Source organism: Oncorhynchus mykiss, chromosome 10 (assembly GCF_013265735.2).
Source record: "Oncorhynchus mykiss isolate Arlee chromosome 10, USDA_OmykA_1.1, whole genome shotgun sequence".
Taxonomy (NCBI): Eukaryota; Metazoa; Chordata; class Actinopteri; order Salmoniformes; family Salmonidae; genus Oncorhynchus; species Oncorhynchus mykiss.
Window position 1 is genome coordinate 26,665,382 of NC_048574.1, and position 21,988 is coordinate 26,687,369.

The 21,988-nt window shown below is 40.4% G+C and overlaps 1 protein-coding gene across 4 annotated transcripts in view; it reads right to left on the reverse strand.

Annotated features, from left to right (window-relative positions):
- LOC110533560 (ETS transcription factor ERG) overlaps nucleotides 1–21,320 on the reverse strand; it is a 78,313-nt gene extending 56,993 nt beyond the window's left edge. For 3 of the 4 annotated variants that reach the window (XM_036989973.1, XM_021617896.2, XM_021617894.2), the window contains exon 1: nucleotides 21,170–21,320. The gene's annotated coding sequence lies outside the window, so the exon portion shown is untranslated. The remainder of the gene's footprint in view (nucleotides 1–21,169) is intronic. The other variant, XM_021617897.2, reaches the window with a different exon arrangement.
- Nucleotides 21,321–21,988: the final 668 nt, after the last annotated feature.

A 21,988-nucleotide genomic window follows, 5' to 3' on the forward strand; every position in this document is an offset into this window, starting at 1 on the left:
TTTGAGATGTGTAAGGGCGTCCCACTCTCCTCTTGCGGCTGCTCACCCCATACACCAAGCCCTGCCCCCGTAAATCAAGCAGTTCAGTTCCTACTCCACGCTGTTAGATTCACTTTATGTTTGCATGCTGTTCTGTTAGGTCAAATGCAGTCAACAGATTGTTCCAAACAAGAACAATGTTGCTTTGTTCTTTGCTTCTTAATATAAATAATTCTATTTGAATGATTTCAACAGTTCACCCAAGTTTTTTTATCTACAATGAGTGTAAAAATCATTAGGAACACCTTCCTAAACACCTTCCTTTTACCCTCAGAACAGCCTCAATTCCTTGGGGTACGGACTTTCCACAGGGATGGTGGCCCATGTTGACTCCAATGTTTCCCACAAGCTGGCTGGAGGTCCTTTGGGTGGTGGACCATGCTTGATACACATGGGAAACTTTTGAGCATGAAAAACACTGCAGCGTTGCAGTACTTGACACACTCAAGAACTAGTGGGGATAAACAACTCACGTCCTGTTGTAAATCAACGGAGAAGATCCAGGCTTTCCCTCTCCAAATTCACCAATGGAATGTCTTTGTCTCAACAGACCTTTTTCCCGCTGAAACCCGCTAACACTTTAAAAGCTAATACTGGAGAAATATTTTGAACTTAGAACGTGGAGAATGGTCTGAGGTGATCTATAGAACACTAATGTAATTGTGTTTGTTATTTTGTGATGTCATTAAAAATGTTATAAAGGAAATACTGTAACTTGGAAAGTATACCCACTACATATATACAGTTTCCATATTATATGTTGTGCATGTAATATGGAAAATTAGTAAAGTGTTTTTTTAAGAGAGGGATGTGATGTGAGAAGCTATAAGAGATAATTTTTTTCAATAACTTTTCACAGTAAGTAGTCACCGCCCCGGAGTGAGATCAGGGAGCGTGCCAGCCTGCCGGAACCAACCCTTTCAAGCAAAAGGTATAAAGGATGGGTTAAGAAAAAACACATTTGACCAGAAAAATGTGAAGTTATAGCTGCACGTTTATAATGGTTGGAACATTGAATCTCAACATGAGGTGGAGAAGATAAACACACCTCATGGACAATCACTGGTACGGCTGATTAGCTGTCCTAAGTAAAGTATCTTCAAAAGCAAATTTAGGACCATCCTGTTATTCTGCTCAAACCACCGTATTACGCTACATTCATCACCCCACTGGGGAACCATCGATACGGCTGGCTAGCCTATCTTCAAAGAAGCATCTTCAAGAGCAAATGGACAATCAACTCCACGACAAGTCACCGAATACCAGCCCTCTCTCTTTCCCTCTCCATCTCTTCTTTAAAACCTGTTTGGGATAGGGGGCAGCATTGGGAAGTTTGGATGAAAAGCATGCCCAGAGTAAACTGCCTGTTACTCAAGCCCAGAAGCTAGGATATGCATATACAGTGGGGCAAAAAGTATTTAGTCAGCCACCAATTGTGCAAGTTCTCCCACTTAAAAAGATGAGAGAGGCCTGTAATTTTCATCATAGGTACACTTCAACTATGACAGACAAAATGAGGGGAAAAAAATCAGAAAATCACATTGTAGGATTTTTTATGAATTTATTTGCAAATTATGGTGGAAAATAAGTATTTGGTCACCTACAAACAAGCAAGATTTCTGGCTCTCACAGACCTGTAACTTCTTCTTTAAGAGGCTCCTCTGTCCTCCACTTGTTACCCGTATTAATGGCACCTGTTTGAACTTGTTATCAGTATAAAAGACACCTGTCCACAACCTCAAAAAGTCACACTCCAAACTCCACTATGGCCAAGACCAAAGAGCTGTCAAAGGACACCAGAAACAAAATTGTAGACCTGCACCAGGCTGGGAAGACTGAATCTGCAATAGGTAAGCAGCTTGGTTTGAAGAAATCAACTGCACTTCCTAAGGCAGATTGCACTTCCTAAGGCTTCCAGTAGATGTCAACAGTCTTTAGAAGTTGTTTCAGGCTTCTATTGTGAAAGGGAAGAGAATAAGACCACTCAGAGTAAGTGGCTCAGCTGAAAGCCATGAGTTGTTTATCGAGCGTGGCCATGAGCGAGCCGTTGGTTATCTTTCTTTTCTATTGTCAACGCTGTTGTCCGATTGAAATAATATTAAATATTTATGATATAAACATCCTAAGGATTAATTATAGACATCGTTTGACATGTTTCTACGAACTTTAATGGAACTTTTTAGACTTTTCGTCTGGATGTTGTGCAAGCGCTTTGTGCATATGGATTACTTAACTAAACGTGCGAACAAAAAGGAGGTTTTTGGACATAAAGATGAACTTTATCGAACAAAACAAACGTTTATTGTGCAACATGGAGTCCTGTGAGTGCCACAAGATGAAGATCATCAAAGAGTGATTAATTTTAACGCTATTTCTGACTTTGTGACGCCTCTCCTTGCCTGGAAAATGTCTGTATGGTTTTGTGGCTAGGCGCTGTCCTAACATAATCGCATGGTGTGCTTTTGCCATAAAGCCTTTTTGAAATCTAACACAGCGGCTGGATTAACAAGAAGTTAATCATTAAGCCTATGTATAACACTTGTATCTATCATCAATGTTTATGATGAGTATTTCTGTAATTTGATTTGGCTCTCTGCAATTTCACCGGATTTTTGTTTGAGACAATGCATTACTGAACGTAACGCGCCAATTTAAACGGGGAGTTTTGGACATAAAGATTAACTTTATCGAACAAAACAAACATTTATTGTGTAACATGGAGTCCTGGGAGTGCTACCAGATGAGATCATCAAAGGTTAGTGATTCATTTTAACACTATTTCTGACTTTTGTGACACCTCTCCTTAGCTGGAAAATGTCTGTATGGTTTTTGTGGCTAGGCGCTGTCCTAACATAATCGCATGGAGTGCTTTCGCCGTAAAGCCTTTTTGAAATCGGACACTGTGGTTGGATTAACAAGAAGTTTATCTTTAAAATGAGGAATTTTAATTCTGAGATTTCTGTTGTTTGAATTTGGCGCCCTGCAATTTCACTGGCTGTAGGCCACGTGTTCCGCTAGGGCTAGCACCGTTCCCAGAAAGGTTAACAAGAAGCCACGTTGTTGTCATTCTGCTAGGGACCTGTTTTTAGAGTATTACATCTCCAATCAATAAATAGTGCAGAGTGTGTATGTTTATCCTTAGTTCCCATTTAATTAGCTAGTAAATAAATAATTAAACCAATTTGTGTAGTACTGACTCATAAGTAAGGCGCGGGTTTTTGCAGATGCAAGGAGGTTACAACTGTTCAGAATGGTGATATGATACGAGGTTATGATTAATAAATTGACTGTGATAGGTAAAGACCTTTTAGAGTTTAATTCGGGAGATGGTAACTCTTTCAGATCTGTTCTCGTGGTGCCACAGATCCTAATGAGTTAATTGTTACTTGATTAATTGAGTTGGGTAACAATTAAACATAGTTAGTTAATTAGATATATAATTCTTCAAATAAATGTTAAAATCAAGTCACGACAGTGTTCAAAGACACTTAAATATTTTGTCTTGCCCCTCTTTTATCTTGCCCCTCACCCTATGAATGGCACACGTCTTAATTGTCTCAAGGCTTAAAAATCCTTCTTTAACCTGTCTCTGATTGAAGTAGATTTAACAAGTGACATCAATAAGGGATCATAGCTTTCATCTGGATTCACCTGGTCAGTCTATGTCATAGAAAGAGCAGCTTTTCCCAATGTTTTATACACTCAGTGTATATCACAAGTCAAATCGCAATCGCAGCATATTGTGCTACCCTAATGCCACTTACCTCCAACAATTACACTACATGTAGATTATTTCTAGAAAAAAACATCTCGCCCCAAGAGTGAGTGTGTGTGTTTGTGTGGGTGGGGGGGGGGGGGTGGGGGGGCAGGCAGTTTAAGCAGCTCCTAGGTTATTATTTATATAAAAAAACATCTTACCCAAAGAATGTGTGCATCTTTCTTTTTCTTTTTCTGAGGCACACTGGGACAGGCACCAGTGGAGCTTGGATTAAAGGTAGGTGTTGCTACGACGATGGCCTAGAGGCCTGGTGACATCATACCCATTTCGTCCGACCATAGTGGCCTCCCACTCACTCTGTTGCCCTACTGTCTGTAGTACTTTGATACCCTGTGGGGAACCAAAGGCAACCGGAGTGCCGATTTATCATCACACACATATATGCCAAAGCACACACACTTATCATAACAGCACACACTGAGCATGGAGCCACGGCACACAGAGAACACAGAGAACACTCCAACACATTCCAGAACACCCACGAGGACAGCCACCACAGCAAACGTAGCACACACATACACATACACACACACTTACACAATTATATAGTTGGTGATGGCCTATAAGAAACATGATATTGGTATCAGCCAATAATCTCTTTCATAGCAAGTTTTCTGGGCAGAAACTGTAAAGACCTAGTGTTACATTCGACCCAACATTATCTGTCTCTAGTATCGCCCAGAACCGTGCTTAATGATATATTAGCAATGACCATTCAGCCATCATTACAATAGACTCTCACAGTTTTCCTCAAATCTTTCACAGTTTCTCATCTGGACATCTAGGTATTTTGCTCATGATTAGGACGTCTCAATAGACCATGGCACTAAGATTAAAACACATAGTGCCTCTCATTGACTGAGCCTCTAACTCCTTACCCCTCTCATTCTGGTGATGTTTCTAGTGGGGACCCCCAACCGAGAGACACACACACACACACACTCCCCCCCCCCAGCACATGTGGCCCTAGGTTTAGTGAGTGACAGGCAGACCCTGGGGAAAAGTAGTGCTGTGCTGCTACTGCAGCAAGTGGCATGTCATTTCAGCCAGAGCACTTATAATTATCCCGTTTTCTTTGACTAAAATAAAACTTTCCAGAGATTTAAAAACGCCCCAGGCGAGGAAAAGAGTGGCGAGTGACATCACGGCCGAGTAATGGATTTTAAAGTGGCTCAGGTTTAGATTTCTGAGTAAGCACTAAATTGAAAAGGTATGGGGGTAAGAAACGTAACAAGCGGGGGACTGCTTGGTCAACAAATTGACTTGGTTGGTATGGCCTATTTTCCTTAATTTAATACAAATTAAAGGCCGGCCTGACTCTTTAACCAATATATTATCGCTGTTATCTAAATCCATATCAATGTCCACAAAAAGTATGACAACAGCTTTGATAGCTCATTTGTCCTTGACGTCGACGGACATGATAAATCAGCAATGTGGATTAAAAATTCCCAAATTCCCTGAAATGGAGTACCTTATAATATAATTGGTGTATATTTTGATTAGCTGTGGTGCTGCTGATGACACTGTGTGTTGTAAATACAACCTCAGAATCAGCCTGTTATATTAACAACCAAAGCTAAAGGACATGGAGTGCTGGCCATACTGACATCATCTGTCCCAATCCATCTCAGTGGTGCCATCATTAGGTTACAGAGACCACAAACTCCACCATTTAATGTCACATCAGTTGGAAAACAACAGAATGTGCCCGATCACCTCTCCCAGACTCCCACGCAACCTATCTTTGGCTATTTTAAAACCCATTTAAAGGCATTTAGTGAGGAACCCACCCACACTCACATAAAATGCAATTTGCACAACCTAAATAATTTATACTTCCTCTGAAAGAAAGGGAAAAAAGCACAGATCTGGATCAGCGACCTCAAGCATTTTCAGTCATCTGTATCTAATTAATATTTTATCTCATCATACTTCTCTATAATGGCCACAACACCTCAGTGTGTGGCTGTGCTGCATGGCTAACTGACTGTGTTGGTTTGCAGTTAAACAAAACGAAATAATGAATTTCAAACAATGAGATATTGGAGAGTGTGTTGTGAACTACAGTGCCTTGCGAAAGTATTCGGCCCCCTTGAACTTTGCGACCTTTTGCCACATTTCAGGCTTCAAACATAAAGATATTAAACTGTATTTTTTTGTGAAGAATCAACAACAAGTGGGACACAATCATGAAGTGGAACGGAATTTATTGGATATTTCAAACTTTTTTAACAAATCAAAAACTGAAAAATTGGGTGTGCAAAATTATTCAGCCGCTTTACTTTCAGTGCAGCAAACTCTCTCCAGAAGTTTAGTGAGGATCTCTGAATGATCCAATGTTGACCTAAATGACTAATGATGATAAATACAATCCACCTGTGTGTAATCAAGTCTCCGTATAAATGCACCTGCACTGTGATAGTCTTAGAGGTCCGTCAAAAGCGCAGAGAGCATCATGAAGAACAAGGAACACACCAGGCAGGTCCGAGATACTGTTGTGAAGAAGTTTAAAGCCGGATTTGGATACAAAAATATTTCCCAAGCTTTAAACATCCCAAGGAGCACTGTGCAAGCGATAATATTGAAATGGAAGGAGTATCAGACCACTGCAAATATACCAAGACCTGGCCGTCCCTCTAAACTTTCAGCTCATACAAGGAGAAGACTGATCAGAGATGCAGCCAAGAGGCCCATGATCACTCTGGATGAACTGTAGAGATCTACAGCTGAGGTGGGAGACTCTGTCCATAGGACAACAATCAGTCGTATATTGCACAAATCTGGCCTTTATGGAAGAGTGGCAAGAAGAAAACCATTTCTTAAAGATATCCATAAAAAGTGTTGTTTAAAGTTTGCCACAAGCCACCTGGGAGACACACCAAACATGTGGAAGAAGGTGCTCTGGTCAGATGAAACCAAAATTTAACTTTTTGGCAACAATGCAAAACGTTATGTTTGGCGTAAAAGCAACACAGCTCATCACCCTGAACACACCATACCCACTGTCAAACATGGTGGTGGCAGCATCATGGTTTGGGCCTGCTTTTCTTCAGCAGGGACAGGGAAGATGGTTAAAATTGATGGGAAGATGGATGGAGCCAAATACAGGACCATTCTGGAAGAAAACCTGATGGAGTCTGCAAAAGACATGAGACTGGGACGGAGATTTGTCTTCCAACAAGACAATGATCCAAAACATAAAGCAAAATCTACAATGGAATGGTTCAAAAATAAACATATCCAGGTGTTAGAATGGCCAAGTCAAAGTCCAGACCTGAATCCAATCGAGAATCTGTGGAAAGAACTGAAAACTGCTGTTCACAAATGCTCTCCATCCAACCTCACTGAGCTCGAGCTGTTTTGCAAGGAGGAATGGGAAAAAATGTCAGTCTCTCGATGTGCAAAACTGATAGAGACATACCCCAAGCGACTTACAGCTGTAATCGCAGCAAAAGGTGGCGCTACAAAGTATTAACTTAAGGGGCTGAATAATTTTGCACGCCCAATTTTTCAGTTTTTGATTTGTTAAAAAAGTTTGAAATATCCAATAAATGTCGTTCCACTTCATGATTGTGTCCCACTTGTTGTTGATTCTTCACAAAAAAATACAGTTTTATATCTTTATGTTTGAAGCCTGAAATGTGGCAAAAGGTCACAAAGTTCAAGGGGGCCGAATACTTTCGCAAGGCACTGTATGTCTTTGTGAGGTGAACTGTGTCTTTGCATTGAGTACTGCAATAAAACAATACTTATTGAAGGAATACTGTTTCAGCATACTCCAGCACTGCAGGGTAAAGCCACCCAAAGCAGTAGAGTGGGTGGTCTTATCAGCCTTGCTCTAATAGTCCTTAAAGAATTACACTACTTAGCATATTTTCAGCAAATTAGGCACATATGGTTGTGGAGAAAGGTTGGCTCGCACACACAGAGACACGGACAGACACAGACGCAGACACACACACACACAGACACACTTTGGTCTAGCGATTTGCCTGTCAGAAATGTTGCCTCATTGCTCACTGTTGTGCTGTTGTTTTTACCACATGATGAAGGTGCAAAGCTATAAGTGCAAGGCATCAACATAACTTACTTACAAGCGCTATATGAGCACTGTCTAGGAAAAGACACCACCCTAAATGTTTGCTGACAAAATACTACTACAATATTCTTTCGAAAGATACTAGGGCTGGGAATTGCCAGGGACCTCACGATACGATATTATTATGATACTTAGATGCCAATACGATATGCATTGCGATTCAATACTGGGATTTATTGCAATTAAATGTTCTGAACATATTGCTCACCATATGTCTGCTGCAGAGGGACAAGAGAGAGCATGAGAAAACAAGTTTTGATCAGTCATGGAAATAAAAGTTCTGCAATAAAATTTGCTCCCTATTTGAAAAGAAGATGGAGAACAAGTTATGAAAGAAAAATACTGGAGTTTTATTGCAAGTACAGCCAACTACCGCAAAAATAATAATGCGATAGTCAAAACGGTAAGATACATCGTAAAAAAATAATATCCCCATATGTAACTTTAGCGATATTTTTATGTCACTAAAAGATACAGTATATTATTATATAGTATGCCTGTTGATGTCTATATCTGCAGATATAGTCCATGTCATCTATCTCACTTTCCTCAAGGATGGTCTGTCTCCACTTCTATGCTTAGAATAGCACAGGCCTATCTGGTGAACACAACATCTAAACAAATGTATAATGAGCACCAATAACTTTGGGTTCTTTTAGCTTTTCACAGTGCATGGTGAGCGTCATCTCATCTGGCTGCCTGGAGCCATAAAGCATAGCATTCTAACCCCATACATGCCTGTGGCCCTCATGGTCTCTGTGGTACTCTCCACATATAGGCTAAAAACAGAAGGGTAATCCAGTCTTCTCACTCCCTGTGGACCGCTAACACTACGATAAGTTTCACTTAACAAACTAATTCTCTCTTTCAACTATAGGAAAACGACTGCTTGGTAGAACATTTTCAATGATTGGCTTCGTATACATTTCTAATAGAGCTCACCATAAATCCATCCATGCATCCATCCAACCATCTGGCTAGCTTGCTGGCTCTTTGTCTTTGTGTCTGTGTGTTTGTCTGTCATCCTCTGTCTGTCTGTCAGGCTGGCTGTCTGCCTCTGTGTGCATAGCTTCACAGAAATTAAACCAATACACAGACAATCTGGTCATGTACAGAGAATCTGTATCAATTCTATGAGTATAGCTGGGATGGTGGAATTTAAGCCTGGGGTAAAATAACTGCATTCAAGGCTTCATGTAAAGCTGTAACAATATCATTGCTTTGAGTCCACCTATGCATGCGCTGGATATTTCTAGATCAGTGCGGCAAATTATTCAGCCTTCCCAACTAACCACAAACCTCTTTCATTTTAAATGTAACAGTGTCAGTATGCTGCTGAGAGGGAGAAACAAGAAAACAGCATAAATACTTAATACCACTAAAGAGGTATTAAGGTATTATATGTCACATGAAGAAAAGCGTGAACACTGTGACACTTTACATTGAAAAATGGGCTTTGGGAAAACTAATGCAATGTGAATGAATGGCTGATTGAAAATAAGTGCACACACAAATCCACATGCTTTTTGCCATCACATGTCAAATCAAATCTGTGTTTTGAATACAAGAGTCAAGGTGCCTTATGCAGAGTAAAATTCTGCCAAATAAATATACACACATAACCCCAATACAATGACTCATATTGAAGTAAGTTGAGAACATAAACGCTAGGGCTTGGCATTACCAGGGACCTCACGATACAATATCATCACAATACTTAGGTGCCAATTCTATATGTATTGCCACTCAATTCCAAACATATTGCTCACCATATGTCTGCTGCAAAGGGACAAGAGAGAGCCAGGGAAAAATAGTTTTAATCAGTCATAGAAATAAAAGTGCTGAAAAAATTGTTATGATGGAAAAATACTATAGTTTTGGTGCAGGTACAACCAAATAGTGCAAAAATAATATTGTGCTTTTGTCAAAACGACACGATTGATATATCGTCAAAAATACTTTCCCGATATGTAACGGTATCGATTTGTCCCCTCATTACTAATAAACACATGTTTATTAGTATGCATGTATGCATGTGTATATTTATATATTTATTTCTATGGGACAATCAAAAAATGGTACAGGTAAAGGACCACCCTAGTTACGGCTACAATATAATATGGGATATTCTCTCGTATCATTCCCCTTAAGAAACCTGGTTCTCGGGTAGTAGCAGGCGGCTTGATGACAGGCGGCATGTCTTTGTACTTCCCTACCGATCCAATAGAACATGTCCACTACAGAGGAGGGAGAGAGAGAAAGAGAGAGAGACCCTGCTGTGAAAGGAGGTGATTACTTGCAGGTGGGGTGAGCTCTCCTCCTCTCTCTCTCACTCACTCACTCACTCACTCAGTATATTCCAGCAAAGTAGATTACTCATATCTGACTGAACTTTCACTTCTACAGTAAATCAGCTCTGTACATTTCCATGTACTACATTCTCTTCGCTGCCAAATTGTATTTTCCATATGAGTGGAAACCAACTTAATCTCTATGTTGTGATATACCGTACAGTATATGAACTTGTCTGAATAGCCCTGAGTAGGCTGAATAGTCTACATCATTGCAAGCCATTCATCGTTTTGTCTGTGGTCCCAACATTGATTTATTTTACTTGTTTGTCTAGTGGAGACTATTTATACTTCCACTATGAGAATGGTGATGATTATGCTAACAAAGTGTTTCAAATCACAAACTCAAATCACCATCTACACCATACCACTGCTGAAAAACAGGGCCAAAGTAACAATACCTTTACGGAAACTCATTCAAGATGAGTCAATGGGTTGGTTTTGGGGTCTAAACTATTGACATCAACCGCTCATTAAAATGACAGTCAGTGCTGTCATTAAGGTGACCCTCTTGTTTTGCTCCTGCTTTGCAAAACCACATCTCTGTTCACAGTGGGAAAACGTCACACTTCCGCGTTGTCGTGCGGCTGTGCTGTTTGTTGCAACTTGGCTACCTGCCAAACTTTTTGTTTTTTACTTTTAATAATCATGAGTTTTTTTCCTCGCTCAACTTCTTTCATTCAACTTTTTCACCCCGGACGCTTTAGTACCTGAATAACCAGAGCTCAATTCATACAACGCTCTTTATAAAACTACTAAAGGAAAGTGCTTATTTCCAGCGTGTGAGTGTGACTCCAGTTGTTGGCCAGTACATGATGTAACTGTATGTTTTGTATCCCCCACGACTACAGACACCGGGGACATGCCCGACACAACTCTGAGAGGCTGTGTCAAGCACAGCCGGGCCCGGTGTGTAGCTAGGAACGCTAACACGCAGACGGGCCAGTGCGTAGCTAGGAACAGCCGGCGACCTGCCACGGACAACCGACCCAGCCATCACCCGCCCCCCTGCACTTCTCTCTCGCGCTTCACATTCAATGAGAGACAGACAACAACACAGTTGTAGAGGCGCTGGTAAGGGCAATAAAAAATGGTAAGGGCAATAAAATGCAAATTAATTACTTAAAAATCTATGTGATTTTCTGGATTTTTGTTTTAGATTCCGTCTCTCACAGTTGAAGTGTACCTATGATAAAAATTACAGACCTCTAAATGCTTTGTATGTAGGAAAACCTGCTAAATCGGCAGTGTATCAAATACTTGTTCTCCCCACTGTATCTGTACCTGGGGCAAACACTTTTTGTTTTCCTGGGGCAAAAGTTCAGGATATCACCAAGTTGCTCTCCGGGGCTGTGAGTCAGTCACCGGGGGCTGATACTGTTATGGTTCATGTGGGGTTGAATGACATTATGAACGGCAGCTCAGAACATCTGAAGATGGATTTTAAATAAATTATTGGGTCACTACTTGACACCAACAAACGCCCCATAATATCTGGCCCCCCTCTGCCCTCGTGGCATTGAACGGTTCAGCAGACTTTTTATCCCTCTATAACTGGCTATGAGACTATTGCAGCTCTGTGGGTGTAACATTTATTGACAATTTTGATACCTTCTGGAAACAAAGCTTGTATTATAAGGAGGTTGGGACCCACCCAAATCATGTAAGGCTGTGTTGAGACAATGACTATTTAATGACCCAAGCCCAGCTCATTTAATCGCTACCATTGTGTCGCTGAGTTGTAAGAATGCTTCAGCAAATGTACATTATCCCAGGGGTGTTGGAAGACACCATGTAAGTAACCTAATTGATGTCCCTCTTACTGCCTCTGCTGATCCTACACCTATTGTATGCAGTAATCATATGCCTATTAACCAAGGTTATACTGTTAGAACTGAGGTGGTGTGCCCTAGCAGGAAGTTCACTGTGTGCATAAATAACCCGAGCATGTCTACCTCTGCTAAGCTTCCCTGTAAAGAAAGAAAAACAATCAAGCATCCCAGAAAAGTGTTAAAAATAGCCCACATTAACATTTGTTGCTTAAGAAACAAGGTTCATGAAATCAATAATTTGCTAGTAACAGATGACATTCATATTCTGACAATCTCTGAAACTCACTTTGATCTACAGAAATGACCGAAATGCCAAAGGTGGAGGTGTAGCTGTTTAAATTACTGATGATTGGCTGAGAGAAATTGATGATAAAATGATTGTGGGGAGTGTTTTGTTAGACTTCAGTGCTGCTGTTGACATTATCGATCTGTTGCTGGAAAAACACATGTGTTATGGCTTTTTCACCCCCTGCTATATTGTGGATAAAGAGTTACTTGTCTAACAGAACACAGAGAGTGTTGTTTAATGGAAATCCAGGTAGAATCAGGAATTCCCCAGGGCAGCTGTCTAGGCCCCTTACTTTTTAAATATTTACTAACGACGTGCCAGTAAAGCGTCTATGTGTCTATGTATGCGGATGACTCAACACTATACACATCAGCTACCACAGCGACTGAAACGACTGCAACACTTAACAAAGAGCTGCAGTAAGTTTCAGAATGGGTGGCAAGGAATAAGTTAGTCCTAAATATTTCAAAAACTAAAAGCATTGTATTTGAGACAAATCATTCACTAAAGCATAAACCTCAACTAAATATTGTAATATATAATGTAGAAATTGAGCTGTTGAGATGAAGATACTGCTTGGAGTAACCCTGGATTGTAAACTGTCATGGTCAAAAGATGTTGATACAACAGTAGCTAAGATTGGCTGAAGTATGTCCATTATAAAGCGATGCTCTGCCTTTTTATCAACAAGGCAGGTCCTACAGGCCCTAGTTTTGTCGCACCTGGACTGCTGTTCAGTCATGTGATCAGGTGCCACAAAGAGGGACTTAGGAAAATTGCAATTGGCTCAGAACAGGGAAGCACGGCTGGCATTTGGATGTACACAGAGAGCTAACATTAATAATATGCATGTTAATCTCTCCTGGCTCAAAGTGGAGGAGAGATTGACTTCATCACTACTCGTATTTGTGAGAGGTATTAACATGCTGAATGCACCGAGCTGTCTGTTTAGACTACATGGGAGTTTTTCCTAGCCACCGTGCTTCTGCACCTGCATTGCTTGCTGTTTGGGGTTTTAGGCTGGGTTTCTGTACAGCGCTTTGAGATATCAGCTGATGTACGAAGGGCTATATAAATCAATTTGATTTGATTTGGTTTGACTACTAGCACACAGCTAGGACACCCATGTATACCCCACAAGACATGCTACCAGAGGTCTCTTCACAGTCCCCAAGTCCAGAACAGACTATGGGAGGCGCACAGTACTAGATAGAGCCATGACTACATGGAACTCTATTCCACATCAAGTAACTCATGCAAGTAGTAAAATTAGATTTAAAAAACAGATACAAATATGGAACAGCAGGGACTGTGAAGCAACACAAACATAAACACAGACACATGCATGCAAACACACAATACAATACACACTATACACACATGTACACATGGATTTTGTGTTGTCGATATGTGGTAGTAGAGTAGGGGCCTGAGGGCACACACTTAATATGTTGTGAAATCTGTTGTGAATTTATTGTATTGTTGTAAAAAATGTGTAACTGCCTTTATTTTGCTGGACCCCAGGAAGAGTAGCTGCTGCCTTGGCATAATAAATAAAAACACAAATACATATTAAGATGACCATCAGTCCTGTGGTTACTGAGTTGACCGGTAAGCTCAGTGTACACTCGTGTGGTCCAGCAAGTTTACCACGTGATAAAAGGTTTTTAACGGGCGAGGGGCAGCCCATAAAGCACCTCTTTACCATGGTTTACCATGGCCCCCGAGCACGTCACACCCTCGGCACAGCCACTGCCCTCGTAATGGCTCGGGCCCCCTCTTGCAAGTATGCTAGCAATTAGCCACGACGATGTGCTGAGCAGGATATCTAAAATTAGGTTTTACTAACTATAATGGAAGATTTGCGGGATGGTTTCATTTGCAGTCTCTGGGTGAAGAAATTGCAGCTTGCTGAACAAAAACAAAAGCACTGGCCCTGGTTCATGTGGATGGTGAAGCTGGGGTAGAGGGGTACAGGGTAAGGGACGTTGGTGTTGCAAAACAACTGGTGAACATATCGCCATGAGCACAGACAGACTCATACTTGTGCGATGTCTCGCTCACACTTATGCACATACAGGATCACACTGCACTCACACTCAATCATACACACACACGTCACACACACACACGTTTTCAATTAGCCAACCATGCCTGTGCTGTGTCTGTGCAGGGGCAAGTCATTCCTTCCTAGTGGTTCAGCCAGGCCTGGCCTTTATGGCCGTGTACAGAGTCATTCCTCCGCTTTTATACTGTAGCTGCCTGCAATGTGTCACAGTGGCCGGCTGCGACACTGCTGCTCTTCATTTCACACATAAATATACGTGCATGTTCACATTCAAACAGCTACACTGACACACATACAGATATTCACATTGTACTACTGTATGGCTGTGACTCTGAAGATTCTACTGCTCTTTTTCTGTAACATAGCCGTACCTTAATTCACTCTCTTTTGCACACACACACACACAATCACACACACACACACACACACACACACACACACACACACACACACACACACACACACACACACACACACACACACAATACACATACACACACACACACACACACACACACACACACACACACACACACACACACACACACTTGCATGCATGCACACACACAGTACAGACACACACACAGTACAGGATGTGGTGTCAGTGAGGACTAGAAGGCCTTAGACTGCCTTTACTCTGCTCAGCACAAAGATGTGGCGAAGACCCAGCCCACATCACTTCAGCAGAAGAGGACACTTCAAGCTATAATTGTAAGAAATACCGTTTCCATATTCCTATTCTGACAAAAAAAAAAAATAATTCACGTAAGAAACATTTAACATCAACAAGTTTGGCTCATTCTTTAGCCCAATGAAAACGGCCATTACAGTATTTGTTCTGATCTTCGTAATTTAACATTGGCTGCTAAGGCCTGTCTATCCTATTAACCAATTGTTAATCTATACCAGTGATAGAGGACGATAACATCTCCTCTGTATAATGATAGAAAGTGGGTCTCTCTTTCTCTCCCGCTTCTCTCTTTCTCTCTCGCTCTCCCTGTGACATTGAACCAACAACCCTGACAGTAAATGCATTCCCATAACCAGACAGACTCAATCCTTTTATACACACTATCATTACTGTATTTCTAATGTATGAGGACCATCCTGGGCCCCTCTCATGTCCTCTGCACCCTTCCTTTCCACTACTGTGCCACAGCTTGTGGGTGACCAGACAGGCCTGTGGCTGAGGTGAGGAAAGAGCTAGGCTAGACTAAATGATAGAGGGTGTGTTGGGGGGCCAATATGAGTCAAAGCAGCCCCACAGGCAACGAGGACTAAATATCACCACAGCCACACCACACCTCTCAACACTCGCATCACACCTTCCTCACCATCACCAGCCCAACCACTCACTCATATGTTACTCAATATCGAGGTTGGGGCGGCTGGAGCATAACAGGGGTTAGATTGGTTAAGCTGTCTGCCAGGTGCCCTGACAGTGGTGAGTTCTTGGAGTGATTTTTACCTAATTCCACCCCTGGATGGTACACATACATGTAGTATTATGTGTGAAGCTTAAATCATTAATAACCATTGACTGGCTATAACAATTTACATAAACATTTATACAATTTTTTTAAATGCATCGATATGACATTAACCGCAAATTATGATGTCTTTTGTGAATGCTGATGGCTCTGCTTCAATGGATTTTCCATTTGAAGTGGAGGAAATATTTTGGCAGATAAAAGATATCAACACCTCTCACAATGAGTTATTTTAATGGCAGGTAAGAAAAGTAACATATTTGGAATTAGGTGTAAATGAAAAAACGACATTGAATATTTTCCCAACATGTGCACTTTGTTGGATTATTGGATCAGTTCTTTCACACAAAAACAAAGACTATGCTGGGTAAATGTTCAGCCAAAATCGAACTCAGAAGATGTGACAAATGGGCTGGAAAAGACCTGGCAACCCAATGTTAAATGTTGCCTTTGGAATGGTGATCTAAATTTTGATACGATAGAGGAGCAAACCAGATGTTGCAAAAATGATCCCCACCACATAAATCACCAAGACATAAGCTTACAAAACAGCAGTAAATGATTTAATTATGCATAATGGTCAGGAGTGTGTGTGTGTGCGTGCGTGCGTGCGTGTGTGTGTTGTCAAATGGGCTTGAAAGAGCGGCTGATTCCGCATGTGTTTTTCTGCTTCTCATTATGTAAAAATGTATTTGAGTCTTGGGGGTGTGGTTCAATGTGGGTGTGTTATGTTCGCTTTATCGTATCCTGGCAGTTACTGTTGTTTGTCCCTCTTGAGTCGCGGTAGCAACAACATAGCCACTACCACTTCCTCAAAATAGTCCAAATTAATCTAAGATAAATCAAGAAATCTGTAATGAATTTTGCCGAGGAGGTCTTAGTCTCACAATTTTACATCTAGCTGAGGTGTTTGGTGCAGTTTTCTGAAGTAAAAAAATGTGCATGAAAAAGTCAGTGCACTGCAGACAGTATCAAGTCAACAGTATCAAGTCAACTGCTGCTGGCTGCGCTCAGGACTGATTTCTAAAAACGTCTAAAACGTAATCATCAGCAAGCTGTCAAACTATCGTAAATGAAGCACAAGCTGCTACACACTGTTTATCAGTGCCCAAAATCACTAGCTAGCTGTTCCATCTCTGTGTTTGTCAATGAAGCTATCTACTACTAGCTAGCATGCACATTGAGCAGGCAGGCCGGCCACATTAGCTAAATCATCTTATCAAGTCACTGGCAAGTGGTGACGTGTGCTTCAGTGACATTTTGTTGTTACAACTTTCTCATTATCTATTACCAGAGTGTGTGTCTGTCTGGCAGTGTTTCATAGGGAATCATGTTACAAAACAGGTCGTGGCGGGTCACAAGATGCTCGCGAATGGTTTTTGAAATTTGGAATATTGACAAGTGGCAGTTGGGATGCAAGTGCGCATAGGATCAATTCTCATTTTGCCCAAAACAGTGGCTTGGGAGCCAAGTGTTCTTTCCAGGGGTGGATTGGCCATCTGGCAATTCTGGTAAATGCTAGATGGGCTGGACCATTTTTTTGTTGGGTGGGCTGTTTGAAATTGACACACACAAAAATATGTTTTATTTAAAAATAAAACATTGAAAAAGTGACATGGCCGGCGGCCCATGGGCCTGTTAGGATTTTTTTTTTAAGATTTTGAGCAATTCTCTGTTATACTAATCTATAATTAGCCTTTGGCTGATCAGTGGACAATGGCTGGCTCACCTATCGTTTTCTGATAGAATGAGCTGATGTCACGCAAACTCACATTCAAATTCAAATGCGGCATCAGCAAAGAGACCTAGTTCGTCTCTGTCATCAGTTAGACAGCCAAGATCATAGATCGTAAAAAACTGAAAGTGTGTCTTCAAATGTTTTGGGCAGATAAAACCATGATTTGGTCAAACAGTAAAGTGCAATATCCTCCTGTAATGAAGGTGTCTGCTCTGCCCCTGATCCTGTGCCCTTGCTGGGACCTGCTGCTGTGATGAGCTTTGGAAGCTTCATCCCTTGTCCCTGCCGATGAGAGGAGGGTCTCGGCTTTCTGTGGGTATAATTTATATTTCTTAACTCTCAATATTCAGTTCAATAGCAACTATTTTACAACCAAGTAATTTGATATTTGAGATATGGAGCGGCACGTGTGAGGGTATAGGCCTATAGGTCTCGTGGGTAGTAGCCTGCAACTAAAAAAAAATGTTTTTATGACATTACGTTTACTGTTGGATGAATACTTGGCTACGCGCAGTGGGTTTTATTTTTAGAGTTAGCTGTCTATTTAAAGTGTTTTGAGTTGTTAAAACCAAAATGAATAAGCCTATGATATTAGTTAGTGCGCATAAAGATGTATGTAATTCATCTATATTGAACAAAACAAAACATTCTGGAAATTCTGGAGTTCTATTTTGACAGTAAAATATAGCAACTATAGTCTAATTGTCAACCTAAAATTCATGACAATCCCTGGATTAGGTTGCACATCAAAATAATAATAATAATTTATTCCTGCTTGGACGTATTAGATGAAACAACTTATTTCTTGAATACCTCAGCAGTCAATTTATTATACTTATAATACTTAAGAAAGACTGTGAATGACTTTATAAGATGATTAGTCATAATTTGGGATCCGTCCATGATTACTCCTGATTTGGGGGGGGGGGGTGAGTTGGCGGAGCGCACAGTGGGCTGGTGTGAATAAAATGTCTGAGGTGGAATTATTCAGCATAAAATGCTGAATTCTTGTCCGCCCCTTGTTCTTTCAACATAACAGTAGGCTATAGGGCCCCTCGGCCGCTAGGGGGCCTGACCTAAAAAAGGAACTCAGTCAGGGGTCTCAACTTACTGTTGAGAGTTATAAAAGTAGAATAGCCAAGGTGCAATTTTTTTGATAGCTAGGTAAGGTAATCTAGCATTGACCACCAGGGGGCCCCATTGATTTTGTTAGTCACTCGCTCAGATATCATATGAACATGGCATAAGTCATGGTAAAATGTGTAGAATTGCAGGAAATTTGTTTTAAACTGGAAAAGTTTCTCACCGCGCCAAGGCAAAATGTGTAGAACTGCAGGAAATTAGCTTTAAACCTGAAACTATTTATCCTCCTCATGACAAAATGTGTAGAATTGTAGGAAATTATCTTTACCATTGCAAAACAAATGATACACTGCCAAGAGGGGGGGGGGGGGGGGGGGCACTAAAATGTTTTGCCTGAGAGGTGGGGGAGCCTCCCAACCAAATCTTGCTTAGTGCACCCTAAAGCATATGGGCTCCCTGGCGATATGTTGTCTTATGTAAACAAGTCAGAGTCAGAGGTGCTGCGTTTTGGGCAGGTCTGTCTCACTGTCTGGAGGTTCGCTGATATGATTGGATAGAGCGCAATCCTCGCAGCTGTACAATGCCGTGTTATTGGGCAAGTGAGCATGATTGTAATTCAAGCCCAACCCTCATGTAAGTCATGACAACATCAGTCAGAACTCTGTTTTGGAATATACTGACTTTATTACCAAAATTATCCTACTTATACTGTTTAGTCAATTTTGGCACTGGAATAAATGTTTCTGACAAATATCAATGTTTTCAACCAGAGAAGTTGCTTTTTGGGTCGTTCCATGAAAAGAGTGCCTTTTGCGTCCCTTTGATATTGTGGAAATTGTGTACCAATATTGCATTTGAAAAGACTGTTATATTAAATGAAGTGCCTTTTACTATAGACCACATGGAGAATTCAATAAATCAGATTTTTTTTCTATGAATAAAGACTTGCTTAGGTGCTAAAATTCAGCATTTTGACATGTCCTTCTGTGCACCCTCTGTGACTTCTAGGAAGATTCACTTAACCCAAAATGTTTAACCCACTTAACCCCAAAATCACCATCATTGTAAAGCCCTAGTTATTTTGTTGCTTTGACAAAGTAATTTCAGAAGATTATTACTTATTTAATATATTAATTTATTTACATTTGTCCCTCATTTTAAGGTCCACCCTCTTACGTGACCTGAACTGTAATTTTAATACGGTGAAACTATTCCTTTTTAAATATGTTTTGCAAAAGAACATTGAACATGTAGTAGTCAAATCATAGAGTAAAAGCAGGTGAGCTAGTTCTACCCTTTTGGTGGTTTATAAGCGGTTGATAACATTTTTAAATCACTGTGTAGATTTAATTCTAAATTGATTTAATTATTTGTGATTCGGCACTGAAAGCTTAGTTACAAAAGGTGTGTCAATACTATATTGTGTTCATTATAAAAGTAGCTGATTAACTGAACTCATTATTGAACAGGTAAATTAAAGATGTAATTGTCTTAATGTGTAATGTCTATGGTTGGAGCATGGTTGGATCAAGCCCATTCCAAGATTAAGCAAGGCCCTTTCCTTCAATCCAGGATAAATATAGATCAATTAACAGAGAGCATGAGACTAATATTTAAGAGTCTCAGACTAACACTAAAGAAAAGTATTATTATTCATTTATCCTGGTAGATTATTGAGAACATTGTCTTTTACAATAATGACCTGGCCAAGAGTGTGCAGTGATATACTGAATCAATGTCAATAGCGACAGTGGTTTAAGTCGCTTTGGAGAAAAGTGTCAGCAAAATGACAATAGTTTCTGTATAGTAGGCCACAGGATACTTATAAAGTCAGCAGAAAACAATAGTAGAAAATTATACAAAATAGAAGTAAAAAAGATAGGGCCTACACATGTAAACACAGAGGTAAGAAGGCAAAACAACAAAAAGGACGGCTGTGGGATAAAACAGTAAGTGGTGAACAATCATTCATATTGTTGATAAAAAATTATACACTATTAGCTCACAATTACCATAACCACAACACAACAACTTTTGTCAGTATTGCATCACCCATTTCTATAATTTCTTTCCTTCTTTCCTGTGCTTTGTAATGGTTTGATTAAAAGGTCTGCCATAAATGTAGCCTTCTCATCCGGGAGTGACCAAAATATCCTACCTGTCAACTGTCACTCACGGACCATCACTTCAGAGCATCATGCATCATCATTGAGAATACTCAATGCAACCCCTTCCTTCAGTTCACAAAAACTTTTTCATAAAAAATTTGTGATAGCAAACATAATAATTTAATCATTGATATTAAACAGCTAGCTTCCAGCTCAGCTTCGGCGCAAAGCGACATGTCCTAATACATCAACTTTCTTTGTAAAAGCTTTCATAATAACGCTTGGACTTACGGTTTGGTCGTGAAACGTCGAATCGTTGTCAGTGAGAAAAACTAAAGCTGCCACGATGTTTCAATGAACTGCTCTTCAATGCAACCAAACTGCATCTACTACTAAGTATTGGAGAATGGAGGCAAGTCACACACAAAACACAACTGCGCACGAGAGAGAAAGAGAGAGAGCGAGAGAGAGAGAAAGAGACAGAGAGAGATTGGATGGATGGATGGGGGAGGGAGAGAGTTGGTCGGCAGCTAGAGTCGTAACTGAGGAGTAAAATACATGTGACAGAGCTAATTGACTTTAATGATAAAGGAATTGTGTCAAATTGCTAACTCTCCAGGCTTAAAGAATCCCCCTCACGATGTGAGGTCAAGCATCAGGTTCCTGGTGAGAGGTCTCCTTTATTAAAACAGTAGTGTCTCTTAGAGCAGAGATGTGGTAGAAATGATAATCAGCAGTAAAAGCAAGATACATTCAAAGGCCCAATGATAAGACATGACCACAAAATTATTTGTAATAATTTATGTAAATGTCAGTGACTTACATATAAAAAAAAACATTTTAATGCATTTTTGCATACTGACATGCATGGCTTTTGTCATTGAAATAACCACAATTATTGATAGGCCTACAAATAATGATTTGTCAAACATTGAAAAACATGGTAATAATGGTAATAATCACAAATCTTACATTATGCAAGAACACACTATAATAATAATCATTTTTGTAATATCCACTTCAGCGCTCTGTTTTCAAGGTTTAAGGTTTCAAAGGGAAAATACTTTTGTGTTTTTATTTGCAAAACAATACCATTCTGCAGAACAAACT